Consider the following 27,302-nt stretch of genomic DNA (forward strand, 5'->3'; position numbering starts at 1 on the left):
GCCAACAGAGCCAGCTGGTTCTCCACCGAACTCCGAGAATCTAAACGAACCTGCAGGACACCTCAAAAAGCTATGTAGAAATTCCAAAATCCAAGCAGACCTCGACAACTTCAAAGCAGCCACCCCCGCCCACCACAAACTCAACAGAATGTCTACCCACACACACAACAGCAAGGAACCCTTCAGCATCATCAGAGTTCGCACAAACCCACAGTGAGAATACCGAATGTCAGGACCAATTTTCACGCTCCACTACTTTGAAATTTCACCAGCCACCACTGATCCCTTGGGGATCACTTTCCCTTTGAGAATGTTAAAAATATATTTTTTAGGAGTAGGTAGTGGTCTCACGGACCACTGCCTACTCCTGATGAATGAAATTCCAACGCTTTTTTTTTTCTTTTTAAATTAATTGGTTTTCTTTTTGGGAAAATTGGCTGAATTTAAAAACACAAAGATTGCTTTATTGAAAAGCAATCACAGACATGGTGGTCTGCTGACCTCAGCAGGCCACCATCCCTGTGATTGCAGAGATCACTAATGGGTCCCAAATTGCAACCTACCTGATTAATATACATGAGGTAGGCCTATTTGGAGCCCACTAGAAATCGCTTATAAAACTCAATAGAGTTTCTTGATTATGAATACTGAAGTGCAATTCGTAGAGACTCGCAATTAGGAAATAGGTACTTCTAATGTTTGTACATCTGACCCTAAAATAGAAAGGGGATTAACGCCACTCTCGATCCAAAAAAATGAAGCGCTTACTGGTGTCCGATTTTGTACAAAGAAAAGCGATAGCACGAATCCTGCAATTTTACGCACTACGGGCTTTTCGACCGCAAATACTAATAGTACATTAGGGCCCAAGTTTTGGGGTAAAAGATCATCGCTAAAGTTATCTATCAACATTTTTTTTGTTACTGAAAAGCTATGTCTATGAACGATTTAAAAATGGACAGAGAAGAAAATTACACAAAATATGCCTATTTCGTTTGAGAGGAGGCTTTTTGTTTGGCTGTTTGGTGTATCCCTCAAATGAAGCCTGAATGGGCAAGAGGCGGGGCCGCAGAAAGCGCCGTCGGGCGCTTCTAGAATTGTGAGCTATGAAGCGGGACTGTCAGTTCTGAGGCACAGCGTCTCCTGTCTTTGACCTCGTTGTCATGCCAACACACCGCCGCGCATGCGCATTGTCTGCGAAGAAACGTCAACCGTTTCAGCATAAACCTAACCCCCCAAAAACCTTAATAATGACTGACCGCCGTATCCCAAGGGGTGCACCACGGAGCGTCCCGTGCTAGCGCCAGGTGCGCGTGAGGACAGCGGGCCGAGCGGAACGCGCTCGGGGCGGGGATAGGTCAGAACCGGCACAGGCCGCGTTTCCCATGATGCACTGCTTTATTGTGGCCGGTAGCTCTGGGAGATGAGCTGCGCTAGCACGGACTGACCTCTGCCTGGCCGAGGGAAGGGACATGCGCCAGGAGCAGGACAGGACCCGGGCAGAAGGCAGAAGGCAGCGCCCGCAGGGAGTCCGCACCCACCGGCCAAGTGAGACACATTCATATTTATCAATATATAAATGCGTAGCGCTGTGGTAGAGATACGTTCTTAACGTTGATACATGCACGTACAAATTGCAGATAACAGCCGGCAAACGGGACATTGAGGTATAAAATACCAGTATGTGCACACCGCAATAGTTCTACCAAGCAATGCGCTATACAAATGGCAGTTAAATGTAACATAAAGCACCTGTAGCGGGACACCACAGCAGGACAGGTGACACAGCTGTATACTTAGGCAGCCAGGAGCCACAGCATTATAAGTGTCCTACTTTATAAACACGCTCCTTGCGCTAAAGCGAGCCAAGATAGGCACGTTTATTATATTCACACAATGCACCTGCATCAGGCCAAGGAATATGCACTCTTAAGATACACACTGCGCCCTACTGCTGTGCTGGAGCGGCAAGTGTGATGTATTCCTGGTGTACGAATATATTAATTTCTTTATTTTTTCAGTGCCGCACGGTCTTGTTATTTATTTACTTCTCCTTTGTCATAGAGAGTTACCCCTTTAGGGAAAATGTGCCAGGGCGTTGTATATATAACTGAACATTTGAGATTACATCTTTTACAGAACATCAAAGACAACACATTTTAAAGTACATTTAACACACATCTTCTGACAAATGCTGATATTAACGCGTGGCAGATAACTGAAAAATGGTTGTAATATAAAGAGTGCATTGCTGTAAGTGGGCTGAAAAGGGTGGCAGGGCCCTAAAATGGGTGTGGATAGAGAAGCCTTTATATGAAATGTGGGCTATGTAATTAATGCATGTGAAGTAGCAGCATCCTTTGAATCACCGATTCACCAACGTGGTCTTCCTGGACAAAGCGCGGAATCAAAATCAACAGGGTATTTTATTTAACAATGTATATAGCACTGTTATCCAGGGCAAAAAAAAAAACACCCAAAAACTAAAATAGCTACAAGTTAAGTTTAAAAGTAATTGGCAATACTTTATTCAATTTAAATGAAATAATGCTTAGGGTCTTAGAACACCAATGGTAAACAGCTGTAGCTACCTGTCACTTATTCCCTATATCACTAAGGAGACTTCAGGTAACATTGCATTGCAGCACTAGCATGTGACAGGCAGGAAGGTAGGGTTTTTTTCTCCACTCAGTGAATGACACAATGGATAGAAACAAAGGGCCACATAGGGCCCTGGTTCAATATCCATTTTATGGCTTGCCCAGAGACCAGCCCTGGAAGACCATGGCCACTTAGAGCACAGAAAGAGGATATATTGTCAGAAAATGAAAGAAAAATAAACAGCAGAACTTGGGGCCATATTATCAAGAAAGGGCGATACATTATCGCCGCTTTTATCAGCAGGAAGCTGCTGCTAAAGCGGTGATAATGAGCTTGATAATATGCCCTTGTGAATTCCCATAGAAGCCCAGGTTAACACCAGAACCTGAGCTTCTTTGGGAATTCACAAGGGCATATTATCAAGCCCATTATCGCCACTTTAGCAGAAGTTTCCTGCTGATAAATGCAGCGATAATGTATCGCCCTTTCTTGATAATATGGCCCTTAGAGACACAGGTATGAGCCGGCAGACATGGGGAGAATCAAGAAAATAAATGCTTTAAAGCTTGAAGAGATTACATTTCATATACATTAAGAATCAGAGCACATTTTAGCAAAAAATGTAGGCAGTTCTCTCTAAGACCCTCTAAGGGTGATTACTGAACAGCTTTATAAAAATCTATATAGACACTTAGTTGACTTCTCAGCAGATATACAGGCAACACCTCCAGGTAGTCTGCAACAGCACCTAGCTGGCTTAAACCAATTCATGATATATTAATATTAACTGACGTACAGCACGTGCAGAGGGCCAGCAGCTAAGTGAGATACATTAATAATGAATTCAAGTATAGTAAAGTAACACCTCAAAGCAGCCAACAGTATCCTCCCAAGATAGCTGCATTCTAAGTAGATTAATGTTTGAACAGGCAGAGCCAAAAGTACTTTATTAGAGTTGGCCATGGACAACACAATACCCTGACATCATTACCCCAAGAAAACTAGGTGTCATGAATGAAATGTTTTCTAGCTACTGTAAAGGAAAGTTCTTTTAAGGGCTCAGAGTCAAGGATTATGGTTTATGCTTTCTCCGCTTTTATACAGCAGTTGCTAAATGCATCTTCAACATCCCGCATTTCCTATGAAACACTGGGAAATGGTAAACACTAACAACGTACAGTGAAGTCCAATCAGTCCATAACTGGCCAATCCCGAGGCACCATTCCCATCATAGCCCTTCGTCTCTATCTTTAGTGCCTCTTTCGTCGCACAAGTCACTCCATGGCCCTTTTCTCACCAATCCTGTTTCCTAGTCTCCATTCCTGGAAGAAGAAAAATGAGTAGCAAAGGAATCCACGGAGAGTGCTGTACACGCAGAAGATACCATACACATTTAACTTATTGAATTCACCATAAATATGCAAAAGAAGCATAAGTTACTTGCTTACTCCTTATGGGGAGGGACTTTCGGATGAACAATCCGCAGGTGGGATCATCCTTGTCTCCGAGTCCTTAAAAGATTTTAAACTTTCCTTTACGATAGCTAGGAAATTTTTTAGTGTATGTTAGGATTGGAGGTAAGGATTATGCTAGTTTAAAGCTTACTACCAAATGAGCCATATCTAACACTGTCATAAAATAGAACCTCTTAAAGGTAGAATCCGAAGACCAGTTGGTCACGTTCATTATATCTTCCAAATGGGCACCCAAACTGAACGCCTTAGAGACCATCACTCTTTGACTGGAATGTGCACCAAAGATGTTTAGATCCACTCCAGCCTCCTGCATGATCCATCGCATCTAGCGGGATATGGTTGGGGAGAACACCGCCTTATGTGGCTTCCTGAGGGTGATTCAAAGTTGCCTCTCACCCGGAGGCCTCAATTCCACCGACATCTCCTTGTAGGCCTTCAGGCATTAAACCACACACAACTTAGGAGAGTCTAGAGAACTCAGATATTGTATGACCCTAGTATTGTTGTTTTGTACGCCTATTGAGTGTAAAAGACACTCCAGAGGGAGAGACGGTTCTTCCAGTAAAGTCCAAAGCTGTACGTCTGAGAACCTCCTGCATGGCACCATGCAGAGCAGCATTGCTAACTTCGCCGAGAGCTCCTTCCTCGACTGGAACTTATTTGGTTGCCATGACAGTAAAAGGTTAAGTACTGTATTTATGTCCGAAAGAGCTAAGTATCTTGGCTTCGGTGGAAGTGATAATCTGATTCCCCGTAGCAGGCGACACAACAAACGGATGTTCCCCCACAGGGGACCCATCTACAGGCCCATGCCCCACTGAGATGGCTGACTGGAAGGAGTTGATTGTGTGATACGCCATCCCCTGCTGGGATAAACTAGCAAGAAAATTCTATATCTGGACTACCTCTGTGCCCACGGGATCAAAACCTGTTGGACACGCCAACAGCGCCATCTTGTCCAAGCAGACCGGTATCGCTTATTGGTTCAAACAGACCAGGCCTTTGATCAGTCTGTGCCAGAAGTCCCGGGAGTGACCATCTACCCCTGTAATCCGCCATGCCATCAGGCAGAGGGAGCCTTTGAGCACCATCTGATACGGAATCAGATCCGGGTTGAGAAGGAGATTCGGAAATAGGGGAGAGGGATTGGGAAATCCCAAGAAAGTTCCAGATGAACTGGAAATCACACTTGAGATCACAAATCGTGGTGACCAACTCTATGTCTTTTAAATTGAGTTTGGAGCAAAGTCTTGAATCAGGTCTTTCCGTAAGTTTTAGTTTCCAGTTTTCAAAACACGAAGACAACAGCAGCCGACGCACGTTTCGCCCCCCTGGGCTTTTTCAAGGCTTTAATTTGAACATTTATTTCCGTATCCAAATGGTGCTGCTGACCCTGTTTTAATAAAGGACCTCTGCATTGGTTGTTGCAGGAGAATTAATGAATGAGGTTTCACCCGATGAAAGGCAGTAAAGAAGTGTTGAAGCCATTTAAACGCCGCCCCTTGATATTAAGGATTGCTTCATTCTTTTATAATTTGTAACTCGATTGGGACCCTGATAAGTCCGTTCTGTGTCTTCTCGCCCCATACCTTTTGCACCATTAAAAGGGTTTCGGTCAGAATATTGTGGGCAGAATATTACTATACAAAACATATAGTGACCTAAATATTGACTACAAAAATATTGAGAAGGAAGGCATATATGGGTAAGTAAGTATTGCTCCACTATACTTAACTCCACATATTTTTATTTGATGATCAATATAGCTTCAAGGTATACTGATGTGGGGTTAAAAATAGTACATCTATACTTCCCTATATATGCTTGACTCAATATTTATGCTACAATAGTTTAGCATCACATTATTATATTCCTTCGATATTATGACATGTACAGGCCTAAAAAATGTAATGCAGCTGAAATGGGGGAAGTGGGGCCTGGACATTTTCCATTGCTATTCCCATAGGCAATTCTTGAAGCTTGGGATGTGAAAAAGCACAATCAAAGAGCGTGCCAAGTGGGCAATAAGGTCAGGAGCACTGGGCAGCAGTGGAGAATTCAAAGGTCGGTCCTGTGCCACAGCCTCGTGGCCCTTGCAGTTAAGAGTGGTGAGGCAGGGTGGGGGAGGATTTCGGCAGATGACGAGGGAAAATTAATTATTTATTTAATTTCCCCACATTTTCGTCTGTCAAAATCCCCGCCACGGGCCCCACTGCCCCACCACTCTTACCTGCACGGGCCACGGCTGTGTACCCAATTGTTACTGGGAGAAGAGGTAGTGGACACAGAGTGTGATCAAACCTGTTTCTATTGGCTGTTGTGTGCTGCTGCCGACCACTCATATCCATGTTTTGCAGTGTAGTTACCACATAGCCAGTACTTATGAAAGGTGCTTAAGGATAGGGTAGTGAGTGTTGGTACTGTGAGCAGGGCACACTCAATGCTCAGTACAAGTTTAGCTCAGCCCAGGCCTTGGTAACCAGGTACTTGGCAGGAGGATTGGCCACGCTAGGGGCGAATGACATGAACGGTGCGATAGCAGCAATACTAACTCTATATTCATGATTTAGTTGAGTCTTCAATAGGAATTTATCTTTTCATTTTCTAAAACCATTGGTGCCTTTGATGAATCAGCATAAAATATGACTAACAATTTGCATCTCTACCTCATATTCCTTCTTCAAATTTCCAGAAGAACGATCTGGGGCAGAGGTGCAACGCTATTTTGTCTGAACTAAACATACCATTTCTCATTTGAAATTCCATTGAAACGTTTATTATATCCTACAACAAAAACTGCTGAGGTAATTGCAACAAACGTAACAGGATTATTACAGTTTTATCATTACAGGATATTTTATGGTTTGATGTAAACTTATTCAGTACGTTTTCAAAATATCTTTGCAGGGCTAATCCTTTGCATAATTTACGTCAGTGCTCCTTAACGTTTCACAAAATGTGCCTTTTATGAACCACATTTTAATTTGAAAACAAGTCCACTCATTCTTTAAAGAACACTAAATCACAATGCTTACAAAGTCCACAAACCACCACGACTCCTATCTCTTCTTGACGTTATGCTTGTCTTTGACCCCTGAAATGTAAATGTAAATGTCAAGGTATTTGTAGAGCGCACTGTCACCAAGCGGTTTCCTGGCGCTATTACTCATACCGCTGTGGAACCCCTCCTTGCTTTCCCTGTGAATTGTCCACTCCTGGGCATCCCCAGGGTGAAGCCAGGCATCCTAGAAACTTTCTGCTCTCTTCTGTCTAGGTTCGCTCTTTGGAAATACCACACACGTAACTACTCGTTTTCAGGTTGAGCTTCGATCGACCTGTTATATCTGTTATGTGGGGTTTGGCACACTCACCAGTTGTCATTGGCTGTTATCTGCATCATTTGCAAATGCTGACTTGTTATTGGTACATTTGTTTGAATGTACCTCCTTTGTGGACTTAGCTCCCTCGCTGGCCTTTTCACTAAGTGAACGATTTGTTTGGCCATCACACAGTACAGCGTGTGATGGTCTCTCCTCTTGTCTGGGTTATTTATAGCTGTTTTTGCCTGCATGGCTGGCACACTTGAGCGCTCTGCTTGTTTGATTAATTTACGATGTGCACTTCTGAATCGCAGAAATAAACACAATTTTTGTAGCTTGTGTTTTTTGTCATCTAGTTTGGAATTGCTTTGGGCTGTTTTTCTGTGTCTCGTACCCCTATCAGTTTTGCCAGACTATTGTGCTTGTATTTTATACTCCTGTAGCTCCTCCATGTGCTTGGTGGACTTACATCTGCTGCAAATCTCCGTATTTATACTGGTAGCGGAGATCGGAGAGGAGCAGCGGGGTCAGAGATAAGAGGGGTGGTTGAGCACTGGATTCCTGCCCTTCACTTCACGTTGATGTCCCAAGCAGTTGCCGTGGCTTTTGTTCATCCTACATATCTTTTGTCTCCCAAGCCCAAACCCAGCTGCAAAAATATGGTGACCAACAGTTCCTTCGGGGGCCCTTCCTGTGGACGAGCCAATGCTAGACCTGGAAGTGCTACTCGAGCAGTCTCTGCTAAACGAACTATGGAAATTCTCTTTAGATAAAACAGATTATGCACTACCTGCATAACGAATATAATGAGAGTTGTTTTTTACTTCTATTATATCTGATTTTCGTTTTGGGACACTTCCTGCGGTAGTGTAGTACATTATTCCCTGGTTGCTTGTAAAGATTGCGGGGCATATTAGCAAGGAACCTCGTTAAAATTATCGCCGTTTTAGAGGCAGGAAACTGCCGCTAAAACGGCAATAATGGGCTTGCTAATATGCGTTATAGAATTCCAATAGAAGCCCAGGTTAGATGTGCAATACATCTAACCTGGGCTTCTATAGGAATTCTATAACGCATATTAGCAAGCCCATTATCGCCGTTTTAGCGGCAGTTTCCTGCCTATAGAACGGCGATAATTTTAACGAGGTTCCTTGCTAATATACCCCTGCATTTTTTCAGATTTTATTTTTAAATAGATGCTTCTTGTTTGCTCGCATTTATCATTTTTATTTTGAAATAGCTGTCGTTCTGACACTGATATTATTGCATGTTGTCAATATGACCCAATGTAGTGGTCTTACAAGGCACTGGTATAGGGTTGGCTATTTTAGTTTAGGCTCGTTGGTAAATATAGAATCTAAAATATGCCTTTTTCATGTTGTTGCTGTTTGCTCCAGTTGGCTGAGCTGCATGGTATCCATGTCTTGGGTAAATCTGTAGGTGGTGGGGTCATTTTGTTTTTCCAGACGGAAATTGAAGTCACCTAGTATGGTCATTGTCCTCTTGTCTGCAGTCTTGACTGTCTGCTATGAGATTCGGGAAAAGCTCCAAGAAAGTATTTCAGGGTCCTGGTGGCCGATAGATGAGCATTCCCGAAAAGGTATGGGGGGTATAGCCCCAAGCTCAACAGTGTGGTGTCGCAGTTAAGCAGGGGCTTAGATGAGACATTGCATCTATAGACATCTTTGCATATGATAGCTACCCCCCGCGCCCCCCGCTTTTCCCTCTCTATCCTGTCTTCTAATATTGAATCCTTTCAGGAGGGCCAGTGTTAAGTCTAGGGTGGACCACTCTTTAAGTCTCAGTAACAAATAGGACATCTAATTGTTATTCCTCAATAAGAAGACTGATCTGGAGTTTATCAGTCCCATTTTCCAGCTTAGTTTCCTGCTTGTTTTTGTTAGACATGAGATCCCTTCACTCACCGTGCCCTTACTTTGGATGCACGTGACCTTTCTTCCTGTCATAATTTGGGGTGTAACTGAGTGGGCACATTGTGTTGTGACATTAGGACATTAGGTCTCAGTTTGGTGTGTTCTTTTGCATTATATCTGATATATATTCCTGGACACTGTCCACGGCAGGATGCGGACGGGGGCAGACGGGCTTGCCCTGAGCGCGTCTGCGTTTTTTTGTGGTATAAGTCTCAGCGCCTGGAAGTGCAATTACAAGGCCCCGCCCCTTTACCTCTGCTCCCTCCGCGCAATTGGAAGATCCGTGGTGGACCGGGGAGCAGAGCGAGAGAGAAAGCGAGGCGAGGCTGAGGGGTGAGTGAGTTTGTATAATTTGTAGTGTAGTTCCTATTTTCCCAATAGGCCCTGCGCATTGGAATGACATAAACAATAGTATTGACGTAGAAGTGCGGTCTTCCAGGTCTCTACTGACTATGCTAAACTTAACTGGGTTTGTTACCAACTAGCTCAGAGGTCACTGGAAACTTTCTTGACTGAATAGGAAGTGATCAGCTTCCCTGGTACAGGCAAGAAGGGATTCAGTTTTCCAACAACCGCATAAACATGACAACTTTGCTCCTTAGAATAAGAGTCAATCTCTAGAGTCGTGTGAAACAATAGACAGTTATTTTACTCAGTCAGTTGTGCAGATTACTTTCACCAAGATGCAGAGAACAGAGAGACGGGCGTTTTCAATAAAAAGTATTATTTATTGAACAGTCTTTCTTCTCATGCAAGAGAAATGGATTGCCACAATTGCAATACTAGTTATTATATAAAGTACGTACAGTAAAATGAGGATTGCGAAATAATACTGTAAAAGCATTGATATGGTTTCTTAGCCATACAATGGTTAAAACGAATAAAATATATACATTCATATATATATTAGGCTAACGTACTCAACTGGTGCTTCTAACTACGCCTACCCCAGTGTACCTGACCTAAGCCTAATACTTGGGAGGGAGTAAGGAAGTAGCAGTTTTAGTTAAGTTGGTTTTGCCAAGGTTTGCTTAAAGAATTCTCTCTAAGGGTTTAGTCAACACCATACCTCTGGAATAGAATGTTGGAGGTCTTGTATCTCCTTCCAGGACTCGATATCCCAGTCACTCGCAAGAGTAGGCTGGAAACGCCGGAGCTGGATTTTCTCAGCAGGAGAAAAGACAGCGTCTCTCTCAGCGCGTCGAGGAGGAGGGGCAGCGTCCGTGGGCTGCTTGCATCTGCTGGGCTCTGCAAGGGACAGCTGTTCTGCTCCTGTGTTCACCACACCATCGCTATCATCAATGTCGTTGAGGCAGCGTTTGCTTAAGGCAACGTTGGTAATATTTATACCTGAAAGGTGCCTGGTTTGACGTAAGTTTTTGGACATAAGACGTCAATAAAGATGTCACTAGGAAGTGATCGTCTCTCAGTGCTCATTAGAGTTCTATTACTAATCAAAACATAGCAAGCAGGGCTTTCCCAGGTTGCTGAGTTTTATCTTGTTGAAGAACTCGGAGTGTAATCTAGGAATCTTAGATAGTGGCTTCTGCTGAGTCATTTGCTCTAATGAGCTGCAGAGGAAGAGATTCTGAAATGTGGCTCTGATCGTGTTAGGCCAGAGACGAGTTTCTGAAATATCGCTCTTGATCGTTTATGCCATTATAGGGGTACAAATGGATTATAGCCGTATAGGGGCATAAGGTCACAGTATTGATCGGGGTCCGAGATTAGAATGCGACACCCACGCCACGAATTTATGTCCATCAAATTACTAAAAATTATAGCAATAAGATGCATGTGTAACATTACCCACCCCAAAATACATATTCGCATTTGAATGACGTATTTGAAATACATGGTAATATTGGTACTGTACGTCTTTAAGCATAAAAATCATTCAAAATTATAGCATATGTAATCAATGAACGATTTTACGAAAAAATTACACATGAAATATCTCTTTATACAGAAAAGAAGGGCGAGATTATTCCATCACATATAAATGCATTTGCTGTAACATGTGCTAGAGGCTTAAGTAAAGTTATTATGTCTCTAGATTTACCTAAAAATAGAAGTTCTGTTCTTTATGAATAGGTCTACTTTAAGCAAAGAATTTCGTGCCAGAAAAAAAGGTAAATATTTTGGAAAAAAATGTTCAATTCAAAAAAGATTTTTCTTGGTGAACGGGGGAATAGAGTTCCAACGCTTTTTAGCAGTTTTTGTTGATCAAAACTGAAGGCCGAATTCAGAGTTCATGGGAACGCTGTGTGTCGGAATGCTTTTCCAAAAATTATTGTTTCTGTTCAGGGGAGAACATCATATCAGACAGGCTCTCAAAAAATTGGTCTACAAAGTCAGGTGACAGTTCGACCAAGTTTGATAATGCTGATACTTGGCAGGTGTGAGAGTGATTGCTGTCGTCAAAGTCTGGATCAGCAATGCTCACAGAAGGTCGTACCTGGGTGATGTTGCTCTTATTTCTCGCTCCACTGTTACCACCTAGTCGTAGCACAGGAGTCTCAACGAATGCCGTCATCAGGATTGGTAGCCGCTGGGGACAACACAATGCGTGAGCCGTTCGTTACAGGACTTAGCAAAGTATCGATATCCATTGGTACTGCTGATGGAAGTGCAAGACAGGTGTCCAACACGCATTCATCTCCGCATAGCATACATCGAAGCACAGGTAAGATGCAGGTCTGCCATATAGGTCTGAATGAAAGAAACCAGGTCATGTTCAGATCTCTCAGCCTGGCCAATCCAAGGACTCTAGTTATTCTGTCCCGGTAGCGTATTGCTAGGATCGTGTCTTCCATTCCTGCCGGAGTCATGTCTGAGTTTTGGCTTGCCATATCGGAGCAGGAGGGTCAAAAATAAAATGCCTGCTACAAGTCCCAAAATCAGGGGTATGCCGCCAAAGACTGAATGGACAAAATTGGGAATGATTTCCAGAATTGCTTTGAATGGTGTTAACAGTCCCGTAAAAATGGTCTTAAATACGCCTGGGATGCCTATGGCACTAGACATGTTAAGAATTTGGCTAAGCATTTCTGTGAAATGCACGGGGCAATTTGTTGATTAAAGGTCATGAATCTCTGATGTTGTCCTTGCAACTAGGAGATCAAACGTCTCTTTTGATGACGTGATGGGCACTGTTGTCTGCAAAAGCACAGACTTCATTCTGCTTAAAGTATCAATTCGTATAGAAGAGACATTCAAACGAGGCCATATGGGAGTCTCCGTGTCTCCAGGGCCGTTTGGAAACAATGCTTGCATACAGCATTTGACCATGGAAGTTACGCTTACGAGATATGCTTTCCCTGGCAAAAGGCCACAACAGCTGTGATCCGTTATTAGAATGTAACTCCCATTTGAGAGTTGCTTAACGAAAGGCTCTATCTGCGTTGCAGGTGTGACATGTTGGTGGCATGAAAGGTTGTTAGAATTTCCTTCACAGGCTCCGTGTAAATTAATACCTTGGCACAAAAGTATACCGCTTAGTGAATCTTTGCAGTTTTCACCACTAAGAAATACATTTTTGTTGCTGTCACTATAGCATGTGTGTGTGTATGGTAATTTCCATGCTGACTTAATGTACCCTTTACCCAATCGTTCATACTGGCCAGTAGGTATGTATTCAAGGCAATTTTTAAATCGGAAAGTTGTTATCAGAATTGTGATAATCCCGTGTATTATCCATTCAATGACAGGACTTTCTGACATTGTCAATGGTAATCTCTCAAGTTTTTCGATGCTCAGGATTGTATAGTCTGCTCCTTTCTGTGCCAAGCTGATTTGTTTATCAGTAAGGTTAAAGATGGAAAACAATGACGTTGTGTTGATTAAACGCCAAGGCACATAGCCTGAACGAAGATTTTGCAGCGTCCAGCCTAACTGTACAATAGAACGCAATTGTGACTGGCCATGCTGTAACATTAGCAAATCTTTGTCTATTATATCTATGGCAGATGATACAATACTGTCCAGTGAATATATTCTGGAGGACGGAGTCATTAACCCATTGTCCACTACAGAAAGTGATTTTTCCAAATTAATACGATAAATTTCTCGTATTTTTTCAGCAGTTTTAATTTGTGTGACTTTCCAAGCCTCGTTGTAAGCCGCATATATACAGGTCGCTATGAAATGTTTTTGACGCTGTTTGCGAGGTCCCAGAATGAAATCGCGCAAATCAGCACCATCTTTAAGTAAAGACAAGTGTTGCTTAATTTCAGCCAGTGTGGATGATTCGAGCCATTCAAGGCACAGCTTCCCTACACTATATGTTGTTACTATCCCTGGATGTTGTCTCTGGGAGTATCTAGGGTCTGGTCTGGTCATTGTTAACCCCTGTGTTTTATTCAGGAATCTATCTTGACAGTTATTCGTGTCAGTAGGCCAGATTAACTACTTTTTCCAATCAGGATGTGTTCTGTTTAGATGTAAAGTTTTAGATACGTCTATTTCAATATCTGTTGTTGCATTATCAGGTATTGGCTTTGGAATAGACGGTTTGTTAAGTTCTTTAATCTTAGCTAGGCCAAGACAGGTTGTTTGGTGAATTGTGTCATTTAAGAACATTATTTGTTCTGGGATCATGCAGGCTCGAAATAATGCTTCTAGGCCTTGTACCTGCCAATCTTTTGTACCCCAGATTGTTTTTGTTTCAATGTTATTTTTTCAATAATCAAAACCAAATGTCATCATTTTTTCATAAAATGCTTCTGAATATATCAATTTAGTATTTGTCAGCATTGTTTTCAACCCTGTTTTATCCAACAGTTTATAATAAAACGTTTTTGCATTACTGGTGTTAAACCCTGAGAAGTACTGGAATTTCTCATAGAATATTTTAGAACTGCTTTTAGGTGGAGTAGCACAATGTTCCCATTGGTTATACTTTAAAATATTTCTAGGTTGTGCAGATTTATGTAAGTAATGGTCTCCATAATGTGAGAAGCAATACATTTGTTCATAACTAGACGAACCTTGTAAATAATCATGTTCTGTAAATCTTGCTGACAACACTAAAGCAGACATCATATTATTAATACTTTCAAAATCCCAATCATCAGAGAATGTACTTGGTTTTACAAAGTCACTTAAGGAAACCTTGAACTGGTGAGGATATTTAAGGATTTCGTCAATTTTGTCCCATACTACCCCGCCGGGTATTGGAATGGCTGTGACATTTACTGTTGACAGTTCTCTTTTCTTCACGTGGGATGATCTGTGTGGGTTGAGGACTAAGTTGATGTTCTGACTTGCTGTGTCCATTGTACTGTAATAAACCTTCCTAAAATTAAAACTAAAATTAGGCATAGTAGGAGTATGAATACCCCTGAAAAATCCAATGCTCAATCAATGGTGCATCCAGATATACTTCTTTGATTTGATGAAAGAGTTCCGTTGCTTTTTCTTTAAAAGTCTTTGTTTCTGGCATCACTTCGGGGTCGTTTTGATCTTCAGAAAAGTTATCGAAATTGATGAAGTAGCCAGAGGCAGTTCTGAAATTGCTGGGATTGTTCTCTCAATTTGTCTTTCGGTAGCACATTCTGATGCCACATCATTGTAGACTGGTGTTTCATGACGAACTGTTTCAATCTGTGTTTCAAGAGGCACGAGTTCCATGGCATTATTGCATAGTCCCTCTCTGTGCACTGCAGGCTGATCAAATGTGATTAGTCTTTCAGTTTGAACCTCTTGGATTGTTGCAAGTTTGGGTATTCTGTTGTTTCTCGGGAGTCCACTGGGCCTACTGTTGATTATAGGCCACATGCTTGTGGTTTTACCAGGTCGATTGATACAACTCTGTTCTCCTTTTTACCAGCAAGGGGCGGTAGTACTACTGATCTTGTTCCGTTGATTGCTAAGACAGGTACTGCTTTTCTGTAAGAAGGCCCAAATTCCTTCTTCACCGCTATTTTTTCTCTGACTAGATCCCCAATCTTTGGAATCCAGACAGGCCTTGTTGGGGCTGGTGGTGCCTCGTCAGTGGTAGCTGGCTGTTGCTTTAAGTTTATGTTGCTTAAGGATTTTCTTGTTTAATTCAAGTCCTGTAAAACAGCCAAACGATCTTTGATGTCAAAGTCTGTATTCTTATCTTCTACCACTGATACCTGACTATCTAAGTCCCGAATGTGCATTCTAGTTCCGAACAATAGTTCGTATGGGCTGAAACCTTTTAGAGAATTTCTTGGCAAATTGTTAAGACTTAACTGGACACTTATTAAATGTTTGACCCACCCATCACCCGAACCTAATACCTTCGCTGTTATAGGTTGCTCTATGTCCCGTTTTTTTCTTTCTACCACACTGTTCCCTTCGGGTGTGACGGACAAGAATACCGCAAGCCAACGCCCATGCTGGCCATGGCCTCCTTATAAGCTCGAGAGCTGAAAGCAGGACCCTGGTCAGAATGGAACATGGCAATTGCGTATGTGCCGATAAAGACTCGCAGATCTTTTACAACCATTCTGGCGTCAGCCGAGCACTGGGGCCACATTTTTTAAGTGAGTTTTAGTCTTAATAATTAATAGGACGCTGGATGGCATGTAGACAGCCTATGCCTACCATGGCATTAATGCGCTTGACTCATTGCTGCGATCTCTGTCGCAGTCCGGGCAGTTCTTTACATATTTATAGTGGTGCAGGCTCATTCCCGGCCACCAGTATACTGATTGTAATTCAGTCAGAGATTCTTTCATCTGTATGTGCCTTGGACCTTCACCCATGTGTGCGTCTGCTATTAATAACTTTCTCCTGTTCATGTTTGGAATTACCCTATCCCCCACTCCAGGGATTCTAGCAAAAGGAACGGAGTTTGCATCAATTACGTATGCATAATTGAGTGGATAGTTCACGGGTAGTGCTGCACAGTCGCCTTTTAAGGACGTTTTCACTGCCAGCATGGTTTCCCCGTCTATATATTTTTCTGAACGCTTTTTTGTGGCTACGGAAGCTGGTTTAGTTGCTTCCGCTATGGCTGTATTAGCCAATTAATTCCCTCTAACGTGAACGCCATCACGTTGATGACTCAGAGTGTGTATCACGTGAGTCTTTTGTAGTTCTTTCTGTAAAAGAGCTACTTGTTTCCAAAGCATGTTATGCTTTATTGTGGCACCTGTGTCATCTTTGTAATTTAGGGCGTACCTATGCAGCTTCATACGCCTTACAGTTCAGAACATGCAAAAGTCCCTGTGGGTTCGATCACTATGGGGTTGCCATTGATCATGGATCCCAAAAAACTGGGTAAGTAATCTATTATTAATCTTTATTTCTCCACTAGTTCATTCAGACTTTGCCATGGTAAGACAAACAAGTATTGAGATTCTGTAGAAATAAAATGTGGCATCTGTCCATTGTTATTCTTCTTTTGTTTTTAATAGTGCTGGCGTGTTGTTCTTTGGGTAGTTCGCTTTTCGACTTTTATTCTCCTGGTGTGTTTGAGGGTGATGTGATTGGTCGCCATACCATCTTCAGAGGAGCTGAAGTGGTCAAGCAACAATAATTCATTGTCAGTTGATAGTGTGCTGTCTGTGTTTTCACCAACAGTGGCTGCTTTGTAGAAATGACTAGAAGATGCTCTTACACCGAATTTCACATTTCAGTTTTTGCCACAGCTTATTTGCGAATGTCTGTACAGTTGAGAATTCCCTCCAAGCCAGTGGTCAAAGTGGGCGGGATCGGTAGGGCATGGCGTGCCCCTACTTCTTTAATTCACTAAAGTCTGTTGGCTTTGTTCACACCAAACATTTGCGCAACTTTACTGAGTTTGCCAGTTGAGCGCTACTTTTGTTTTCTTGTCTTTCTTTGAACAACATTGTTTTCCCCGAGTGGGGAAGTGCACCAATCCTGGAGGTACTGCAATACCTGGTTAATGGATGGATTGGAAAACAAAATGTGCACTGCGGCTCTGTGTTCAGGGATATGGTCTTTTTAAACCATACTGCTCGTGTTTTGTAAGGATCTAAGCAATGGACATTGAAACTGGTCCCTTGTGGGCCCTGTAGTGACGTCCTTAACTTTTCAGGCAAAAAAACTGATTTCTGAATAGTGAGTGTAAAAGTGTTAAGGTAACCATGTTGCTAGATTTACATGTAAATTAGATTTTGCATGCTTTACTTAATCTTGCATTCCTTATGAGTGTTTGCTTTTTCCACAATGTTGTTACTTTTATTTTAGGCAGCATATTAATCTTGTCTAGTGCTTAATTTGAATTGAATCGCATCCGGGTGTTTATAGCAAGGCACATATGGGTTGCAGTTGAAGGCAGTGTGAATTTCTCTCAATGGGGTAGTATTGTGTTCAGTGAGGGAGAGGATGTGGCTCTATGGACTAAGCTGTGGGATTTAAAAATGGGGAACCAAGTTTAGTCTTCATAACCAGTCCACCCGACCACTCTCCTGAGGGCGCACATTCCCATGCTAGACCTTAGAAGGCCCGCTAGACCTTAGAAGCACTGGTGTCTTAGCACCAGCAGGTGGACCCTAGCAGTGGCAGGTGTGGGTTAACCTTGAAGGCCGGTCTACTACAATCCATACTAAAGTTCATCTCCAGTCTTGCGAGCAGACCTATGAAGCAGCACACCCTAGAGTGACTGTGACTGTCACAGGGCTGTTGGGAAGGGCTCTAGGGTGGTGCGAACGCTGTGACCACACCGAGCGCTGACTTCGGGTGAGGGTGTCGTGTTTGCAAGCATATTATGGTTTTAAAAACACTTGCTGCCTCCTTCCTGGCTCCGAGACAAACAGCTTGTGCTTCCACTTTTAAGTGCTCTGATACCCGCGAGGGTCATATTTGCGATAAAATATATATATATAAAACTCTCAAATTAAATAAATAAGCTTATATGGGACATTCTGTGATTGGCAATATATCCCACTTTGTGAATATATCCCACTTTGCGAAAAAGGCCATCACCCAAACCTGGCTCAATCATCTAACCGCACTCAATGTCCAACCCACCATCGTGGACTCTGCGAAATCCCTTGGCATCACACTTGACTCCAATCTCAACATGCAGCAGCATATTAGCAAAGCAACTAAAGGAGCCAACTTCCAAATCAACACTCTGAGAAAACTCAAACCCTTCCTACCACCCAAGGACTTCCAAACTGTTGTACAAGCCCTAGTCATTCCTCGCATAGACTATGGAATTGTGGCTCTCAGCGGGCTGCCCCTAACAACAACGGCACCACTAAGAGCCTCTCTGAATGCGGCCGCGAGACTCATCACTGGCTCAAGAAAACACTCGCATATATCCCCTGACTTAAAAGCCCTGAACTGGCTGCCTTTTGAAGCCAGAGTTCAGCTGAAAATTGCCTGTATGACACACACTGCAGTACACCACAAGTCACCCAACTACCTCACTCACAAGCTGACTGTATCAGGAGGCTCAAGATCCAACAGAAGCACAAAAAACCTCCTCCTGAAACCTCGTAGATTCCGGAAGGAAAAAACATACAAACGCTCCTTCTCAGGAATGGCACCTAGGATCTGGAATGCACTCCCGCCAGAAACTAGGCTTATCCCCTCCACTGTTCTCTTCAAGAAAGAGGTAAAAGCCATCCTTATGGTGACACTGTACGCAGGTTTACTGGGCTGAATAGCGCCTCGAAGGCGGATTCCGCTGTGAGGATATTGATCCGTTTGCCATGTGCTAGTTCTCGTTCATTCACTAATGTAGTTTCTACTGCTTTCACAGTATTTTCTGTTGGACTGAATGTCTGCTTGTGTGTACAAGTGAGATTTAATAGAAATCGGTACCTTTTCTCCCTCATTTGAGGTCAGTTAAGTGAATCCGCATCGTCCTGGGATGGCTCGGATTACAAGATTGCGTGTGTTGTCACGTCTTTCTAATATTTGTTTTGCTAACATGTCTGTTTGCAGTGATCTCAAAATTTCTGTGTGTTTTTGAGTCCAAGTGATTGGTTTAAAATCAGGTTTAATTAGTTCGTAGAGAAGTTTAACCCTCTCCGCATAATTTAGAATGTAAGTTCTACCAAAATTCAGGAAGCCTAGAATCAATTGTAAATTCTTCAGCGTTTTTGGTGCTTGGAGTACAGCGCACTTCTCTAAGAAGTTGTCCGCCAGGCTTTTTCCTTCACTTGATAATTCGTATCCTAAAAATAATACTGTCAGATGGGCAATTCGAGACTTTTTAAAGTTGAATTTGTAACCCTCTGCTGCGAACCCAAGTATAATGGTGTTCACTCTTTTCAAGCAAGTCTCCAAGTCGTCGTCTGTGAGATAGATATCATCTACGTAAGATAATGCCTCATCATCATATATTTGTAGTAACTCTGTTACTCTAGCTGAGAATAGTCCTGGGCTGTTCTTGAATCCCTGTGGGAGCCTACAGAAATTTTTCTGAGACCCCATTACTGAGAAAGCGGTCAAGTATCTGCTTTCTGGTGCAATATTTTGACAAAAGAAACCATTAGATATGTCTAATGTTGTTTTATATTTTTTCCTAACTATGTTATTCATTAGTGCAGCACTATGCAAATTCTGTACTGCAAATGTTTTGCAACATGCGTTAAGGTGTCTGTAGTCCAAAACTAGACGATATGAATTGTCTGGTTTGGAGACGGGAAACAAAGGATTTTTCATTTGAGAGGTGCATGTTTCAATCTGATAGCTTGTTTCTCCCCTGAGGCGGAAGCCGGGGGCATCTTTCTGTACACTTTAAGAAGTGACTGTTTGTAATTGCAATCTTTGATAGCGTGCGTGTGTTGGGATAATTTATATCCTTCCTGTACTCCTGGTGATTCACTACTTTGAGCACAGACGCCACCACGTGCAGCCTATTTTTAAAATTGTATATATTTTAATTGGAGCTCTTTTATTGAAACACTGACCTCTCTGCCGGTCCGGACGAGATTTCTTCGTCCCAGGGGCCCGACCTTGGTCTCTCTCCCCGGCGCAGCTGAGCACAGCGCTCTCGCCGGCCGGGAGAACGCGGAACCGCCATCCTGGGGGGAGGCAGGGTAGCGCTCCAGCTCCTGGACGCCTCCCACCCTCCTCCCATCGCTAGATGGATATGTATAAAAAGAAGGGCTCTTCCCGTCCGCGCAGCGGGCGGGCGCAGCGGGCGCGCCTAAGGCAAGCCCGTCTGCGCCCGTCCGCGCCAGTCCCGGGCCCAGCGCCGGAACCCCTGCATCTCGCTCCCCTACAATTACCTGGACCGTCGATCAACTGCTCCAACTTCGTCAGGATGTTTGCAATCCTATTACTTGCTGTAAACCCTATAACCTGGATTCTATGGCATACTCTTGTCCACAATGCAACTTCACTATCCCTGGTGTTTCTAAAGCATCCCAGCAGACCCCGAGTGTTCATGGCCTACCCTCAGTCATTTTAAAAGCTGCCTTAATTAATTGCAGATCTCTCCCGGCTCATGCCTCCGACATCTGGGTATCGCTTGATACTCATAATTGGGATTTATTGTTTCTTACAGAAACTTGGATAAAAGATTCGTCCAAACCGGATATTAACTTGGCCATCCCACCTGGTTACTGCTTCACTGGCATTAACCGAGATAATTCCAGACCCGGGGGTGGTCTCGCGGTAATTGCGAAATCCCACCTAAAACTTAATCTTACTAAAATTTCTAATCCCGGTCTTATTGAAGCCGCTTATTAGACGGTCTCGGACCCTGCTGGCACCATCTTTGCCGGTATCCTGGTCTATAACCCCCCTGCTGCCACCGTCCCCTCTCTCAATGCTCTGACGCATTCTATTGCAGATTTTTCTCTTAAACACCCCCACTTTACTGTGCTGGGAGACTTTAATCTCCATATCGATAATCCTTCCTGCTCGCAAGCCTCTTCCCTACTGGAAACATTACAAGGCCTTACCTTGCCTCAATTAGTCAAAGGCCCGACTCACATTGCAGGTCACACTTTGGATCTTTTTTTTTCTAATCATCCTGGTATGTCCACCCTCTCCCCCTATCCCTTGACCTGGACAGATCACTTCCTTCTTCCTTTCACTATCACTCTTCCTTCCCCTCCTCCTCCTTCTTTTATTGACAGAGATAGGGGCCGTAAATGGTCCAATGTCACCTGTGAGTCCTTGGAAGCTTGTCTTCAATTTCAACTAAATCAGCTGGAGGATCTTGATAAAGAAACTGTAAGATTTAACACAACCCTTTCCTCTGCTCTGGACTCTGTCGCCCCTCTTGTCCCACTGACTTCCTCCAGATTACGCCCTTCTGCCCCTTGGTTTTCCCCCCTGCTTCGTGAGGAAAAGAGCAAGTGTAAACAATTAGAACGCAAATGGAGACAGGATTATTACCCTTTGGCCAAACTAGCGTATAAATCTGCCCGCAATAAGTTTCATAAATTGAAACGTTCTACGATGAGAGCCTATTTTTCTAATCTCATCCAACAGGTGCAGAACTCTTCTAAAACTCTTTTTACCATCGTGAAAGATTTTGTAAATCCTCCTGCCACGAAAACCCAATGTACCCCTACTCAAGATCTGTGCAACGGACTCTCGAACTTCTTTCAGAACAAAATAATCAAACTGTTGTCCTCCTTTGATACTGCCCCATCTAATCACCCCTCTGACATGGACTGTTCCACTCATTATTCATTTAATTCCTTTAGTGAACTGACCCCTGACTTGGCGTTGTCCCTGCTATATCAAGTCAAGTTTGGTTCCCCTCTGGACCCAGTCATGAGCACTCTTGCCCCTGTTCTAGTGAGCCCTCTTCTTGCCATCTGGAACTCCTCTCTGTCCTGCGGTCAATTTCCCTCAGTGTGGAAACAGGCTAGACTAATTCCCATTTTAAAAAAACCAGGTGCTGACCCCACGCAATTTGGTAATTTTCGGCCCATATCACTCCTGCCCAAGCCTGCCAAGATACTGGAGAAAGTGGTACAGAAGCAGTTGGCTCAGTTTCTTGAATCAAATCAGCTGTTACACGATTCTCAGTCCGGCTTTAGAACCGGCTACAGCACCGAGACGGCACTGCTAGAAGTCTCTGAGATTATCAGGGAATCGGTGGATAAGGGCGAGGAGGCCATGCTGGTCCTCCTCGACCTATCCGCCGCATTTGACACGGTTTCCCATCACATACTGGCAACTCGTCTACAACAGCTAGGAGTCGGTGGCACAGTGCTGGCATGGATTAAATCTTTTCTGTCTAGTCGGTATCAGAGGGTTACGATGCACCCATTTGAATCAGAGGATAAAGCTCTCCTATGCGGAGTGCCCCAGGGTTCGTCCTTAAGCCCTCTATTGTTTAATGCCTACGTGGCTCCTCTTGCCAAGGTAGTTGAGTCTTGGGGTGTCAGGGTGGTCTCTTATGCTGATGATACTCAGCTTGTTTTTTCATTTAGAGACCACTCTGACTCCCTCTTTTCCAACTTCAGAAACTGCCTTGGTAATATCTGCTCCTGGATGGCAGCCAATCATCTTGCTCTTAATACCAACAAAACTGAGGTTCTTTTCTTCAGTCAGAGTTCTCCCCCCCCCCGCAGCTCTATGGTGGCCCACTGTATTGAACCCTCCTCCTACTCCAGTTCAAGCTGCCCGCAACCTAGGTTTCACTTTTGACAACACCTTGTCTGGTAGCTCCCAAGACAATAAAGTTGCAGGGGCTTGTTTTACCAAACTGCGGATGATCCGGAAGATCTTCCCCTATCTCCCTCAATCTTCCCGTAAAACAGTTGTCCAGGCTCTTATCACGACACATCTAGACTATGCTAATAGTCTTTATGCAGGTGCCCCCCAATATTTGATTGACCGTCTGCAAGTTGTGCAGAACGCCGCTGCTCGGCTCATTGGTAATATCCCCGCCCGTTCCTCGGTCAGAGCATACCGGGACGAGCTACACTGGCTCCCCATCGCCCGGCGCATTGATTTTAAGATCCTGATTTTGGCATTCCGTGCAATTCATGGAACTGGCCCGTCCTATCTGAGCAAACGACTCAAGATCTCGTCCTCAGTAAGACATTTGAGATCCAACAGCCTTCGTCTTTTGATCGTGCCAAGATTCAGGCTCTCTCGAAGTGGCGGAAGAACTTTCACCGTCACAGCTGCCAAGCTCTGGAACAGCCTTCCTCTTGACCTCAGGTTCATGGAGTCTGAGCCTATCTTTCGTCGTAAACTTAAAACCTGGCTGTTTACTAAACGTTAATTTATTTTCAGCATCTTGGAGGATTTGAACCTGGTAACCTTTCTCTGGGGATACTCTGGCTATCATAGCGCCGGGACACCTCCGCCGGAGGTAGCCGCGCGCTTTACAAGCTTCTAAAATAAATAAATAAATAAATCACCCCCTGATATTCAAGTTGATCTAAAATCTCCCTGACTTGTTTTTTAGCTTCTTGCTTAATGAGATACTGCCTTTGCGCAGTCGGTTGGCTTTTTAACTGGATTTTGTGAGGAGGAGAGTCCTCATCCCATCCTACATAATTTTTATATAATGCTGGTGCCTGGGCTACTGCCCATTTCCTTGCATAAGTATATTTTTTGTGAATCGGAATGTGATTCGAGAAGGCAGGCATAATCATTTCTTCGCCACGAGGGCACTCCCTCACAAACTCTGGGGGCCAATCTTTTTCAGCTAACAGGATGTCGTAGCCTTTTGAGAGTTTATCCCAAAATAGACCCCTTATTTTCCTAGTCTTATCACCCTCTATACGCAATGTTATTTCGTATATCTTATGAGGTTTGCTAACTCTGGTGTCGGCAGTTACTACCTGAATGTATTCATTCGTGTCCACTGTCTCCAGATGACTCATCAGGATCTTGCGAGCTATGCTGATTTCTGCTGCACTGTCTAGCATTGTGTGAGCCCACTCCCCGTTTTTCAACTGTGTCCTCCGTATTCTCGGCATGTTCGATTACTCTAATACTGGCTACCTTCTTTCCTGGAAATTGTAACTTTTTACTTTGAGCAGGTTCCTTGACTTTGGACTTGGTGTGCTCTCCTGGGTCTGACCGTCCTCTTCTTTCCGATTTCTGCGAAAAAGATCGAAAGGGACGTGTATCAATACTTTGATATATAGCAGGCTTCTTCAAATTATCCCTATTTCTAAGGTTATATCTTTTCTCAGAGGGCTCCCTCTGGGGAGACTGGTGTTCTCGAGTCAGAGTTCTTTCCCTCAGCCGAGGAGACCTTCCTCTGGACTGGAAAACTTTTTCCTTGGGAGTGGATTGTTTATTTCCATCCCAGCTCTTTTTTGGAGTGTTTGAATTATTTTTAATAAATAATTTTTCAGGATTTTCGAGCAGTTGAGGTTTTACTGGTTTCCCACCCAAGCTGTCTCTACCTAGTTCTTCATAACATTTTTCTATGATTCTGGCAAGCTCAATTGGTTGATCTGTTATATCTGTTTCCTTCAACTTCTGGCGGATCGCCACCGATGCTGCTTCTCCTTTTATATTGGCTAGTAATATAGTCGAGACCTGCTTGAAGTCTTTCAGTAATTTCATACCAAGAGTTAAAGCAGGTTCTGGACCATATTTATTCTGAATCTGTTTTAGCACATCTGGTATTACCGCCATTGACGGAACACCATGTGTTTTTGTGTAAATGGAAGCAAAGACTGTACCCCAAGTGTCACAGTCCTCCACGTGTTGTGCGACCCCCATTGGAAGGCAGATGGTCAGAATTCTGTGTTTCTTAATAGGGGTAGTATTTGGAAATACTGCCTCTATTTGAGTAATTTTCTGCGCTAACCAGAAAGGAATTTGTTCCCGTTTTATGGGTGTTTTACCAAGACATGATTGTATGTTCTGTGGTGTAATTTTATTTGTGTTCCCCTGATGAGTGGTCAGCTGTGGAACATTACCAGCTGTTTGGACTGTTGCAGTCCGCATTACATATTGGACTAATTGTCTATGTATTTTAATAAGTGTTTTTAGCTGTGCTAAAAGTTCTTCTCTAGACATTTTTGCAATGTCCGGATGTGGTGTGTAGCTGGCTAGAACCGGCCACGTTGCTCCTGGTCTACCTAGTGGACGGAGCCTGGTTATATGATCATTATGTTTTAGGGCACCTTTAAGCCAGAGCAGGTGCTCTTGGAATTTTAATGTGATTTCAATCTCCTCGAAAGGAGCGTACTCTTCCGGTGGATCCCCTATTTTGTAATAGTGGAACTCGTGTGTTGCGGCGTTTGCCGCTGGAAATTTTATCCAAGAATAGAATACCTCTGTCTGCCGATATTCGTGAGCCTCTATCACGAAGACGACTGTGCCACCTTGTGTGGTCAGTCCATTTTCTATACGTTTTGACGTTATAGATTTTCTTATCTTGACCGGGATGATTATCGCACCCGGTTCATTAACACCATCGTGACCCTGCTGAGTCGCATTTACTGCGGCATCAACGGTTCCGTTTTCATTGCCTTCTCCTGGCATTTTACTGTCAGGAAGGTTTTGCAGAGCAGGTCTCCAAGGAGACAAAGATTAGGTGCACAATATTTTGGAACACTGTATCCTTCAACGTTGAATAAACCAGAGCTTTACATAGGAATCTCTTCCTACTAAGTTCGGGCGGATTTTAGCCTTTCACCCACTCCAGACGTCTATTGGAGTATTTACGGGAGAAAAGGGTCTGTGTGAAAAATGCACGACTGAGTTACTCTAACGTCTTGCGTTAGTTTTATCGCCTTACCAAACGTTGGGCGCCATGTAGTGTAGTTCCTATTTTCCCAATAGGCCCTGCGCATTGGAATAACATAAACAATAGTATGGACGTAGAAGTGCGGTCTTCCAGGTCTCTACTGACTATGCTAAACTTAATTGGGTTTGTTACCAACTAGCTCAGAGGTCACTGGAAACTTTCTTGACTGAATAGGAAGTGATCAGCTTCCCTGGTACAGGCAAGAAGGGATTCAGTTTTCCAACAACCGCTTAAACATGACAACTTTGCTCCTTAGCATAAGAGTCAATCTCTAGAGTCGTGTGAAACAATAGACAGTTATTTTACTCAGTCAGTTGTGCAGATTACTTTCACCAAGATGCAGAGAACAGAGAGACGGGCGTTTTCAATAAAAGGTATTATTTATTGAAAAGTCTTTCTTCTCATGCAAGAGAAATGGATTGCCACAATTGCAATACTAGTTATTATATAAAGTGCGTACAGTAAAATGAGGATTGCGAAATAATACTGTAAAAGCATTGAAATGGTTTCTTAGCCATACAATGGTTAAAACAAATAAAATATATACATTCATATATACATTAGGCTAACGTACTCAACTGGTGCTTCTAACTACGCCTACCCCAGTGTACCTGACCTAAGCCTAATACTTGGGAGGGAGTAAAGAAGTAGCAGTTTTAGTTAAGTTGGTTTTGCCAAGGTTTGCTTAAAGAATTCTCTCTAAGGGTTTAGTCAACACCATACCTCTGGAATAGAATGTTGGAGGTCTTGTATCTCCTTCCAGGACTCGATATCCCAGTCACTCGCAAGAGTAGGCTGGAAACGCCGGAGCTGGATTTTCTCGGCAGGAGAAAAGACAGCGTCTCTCTCAGCGCGTCGAGGAGGAGGAGGGGCAGCGTCCGTGGGCTGCTTGCATCTGCTGGGCTCTGCAAGGGACAGCTGTTCTGTTCCTGTGTTCATCACACAATCGCTATCATCGATGTCGTTGAGGCAGCGTTTGCTTAAGGCAACGTTGGTAATATTTATACCTGAAAGGTGCCTGGTTTGACGTAAGTTTTTGGACATAAGACGTCAATAAAGATGCCACTAGGAAGTGATCGTCTCTCAGTGCTCATTAGAGTTCTATTACTAATCAAAACATAGCAAGCGGGGCTTTCCCAGGTTGCTGAGTTTTATCTTGTTGAAGAACTCGGAGTGTAATCTAGGAATCTTAGATAGTGGCTTCTGCTGTGTCATTTGCTCTAATGAGCTGCAGAGGAAGAGATTCTGAAATGTGGCTCTGATCGTGTTAGGCCAGAGACGAGTTTCTGAAATATCGCTCTTGATCGTTTATGCCATTATAGGGGTACAA

The 27,302-nt window shown here is 43.4% G+C and overlaps 1 protein-coding gene across 1 annotated transcript in view; it reads left to right on the top strand.

Moving 5' to 3' along the window:
* The first annotated feature begins 1,179 nt into the window (after nt 1-1,179).
* Nucleotides 1,180-27,302, top strand: part of CCDC92 (coiled-coil domain containing 92) — a 343,506-nt gene continuing 317,383 nt past the window's right edge. The window contains exon 1 of the mRNA XM_086942899.1: nt 1,180-1,548. The gene's annotated coding sequence lies outside the window, so the exon portion shown is untranslated. The remainder of the gene's footprint in view (nt 1,549-27,302) is intronic.

The sequence above is a fragment of the Lissotriton vulgaris genome, chromosome 11 (assembly GCF_964263255.1).
Source record: "Lissotriton vulgaris chromosome 11, aLisVul1.2, whole genome shotgun sequence".
Lineage (NCBI taxonomy): Eukaryota > Metazoa > Chordata > Amphibia > Caudata > Salamandridae > Lissotriton > Lissotriton vulgaris.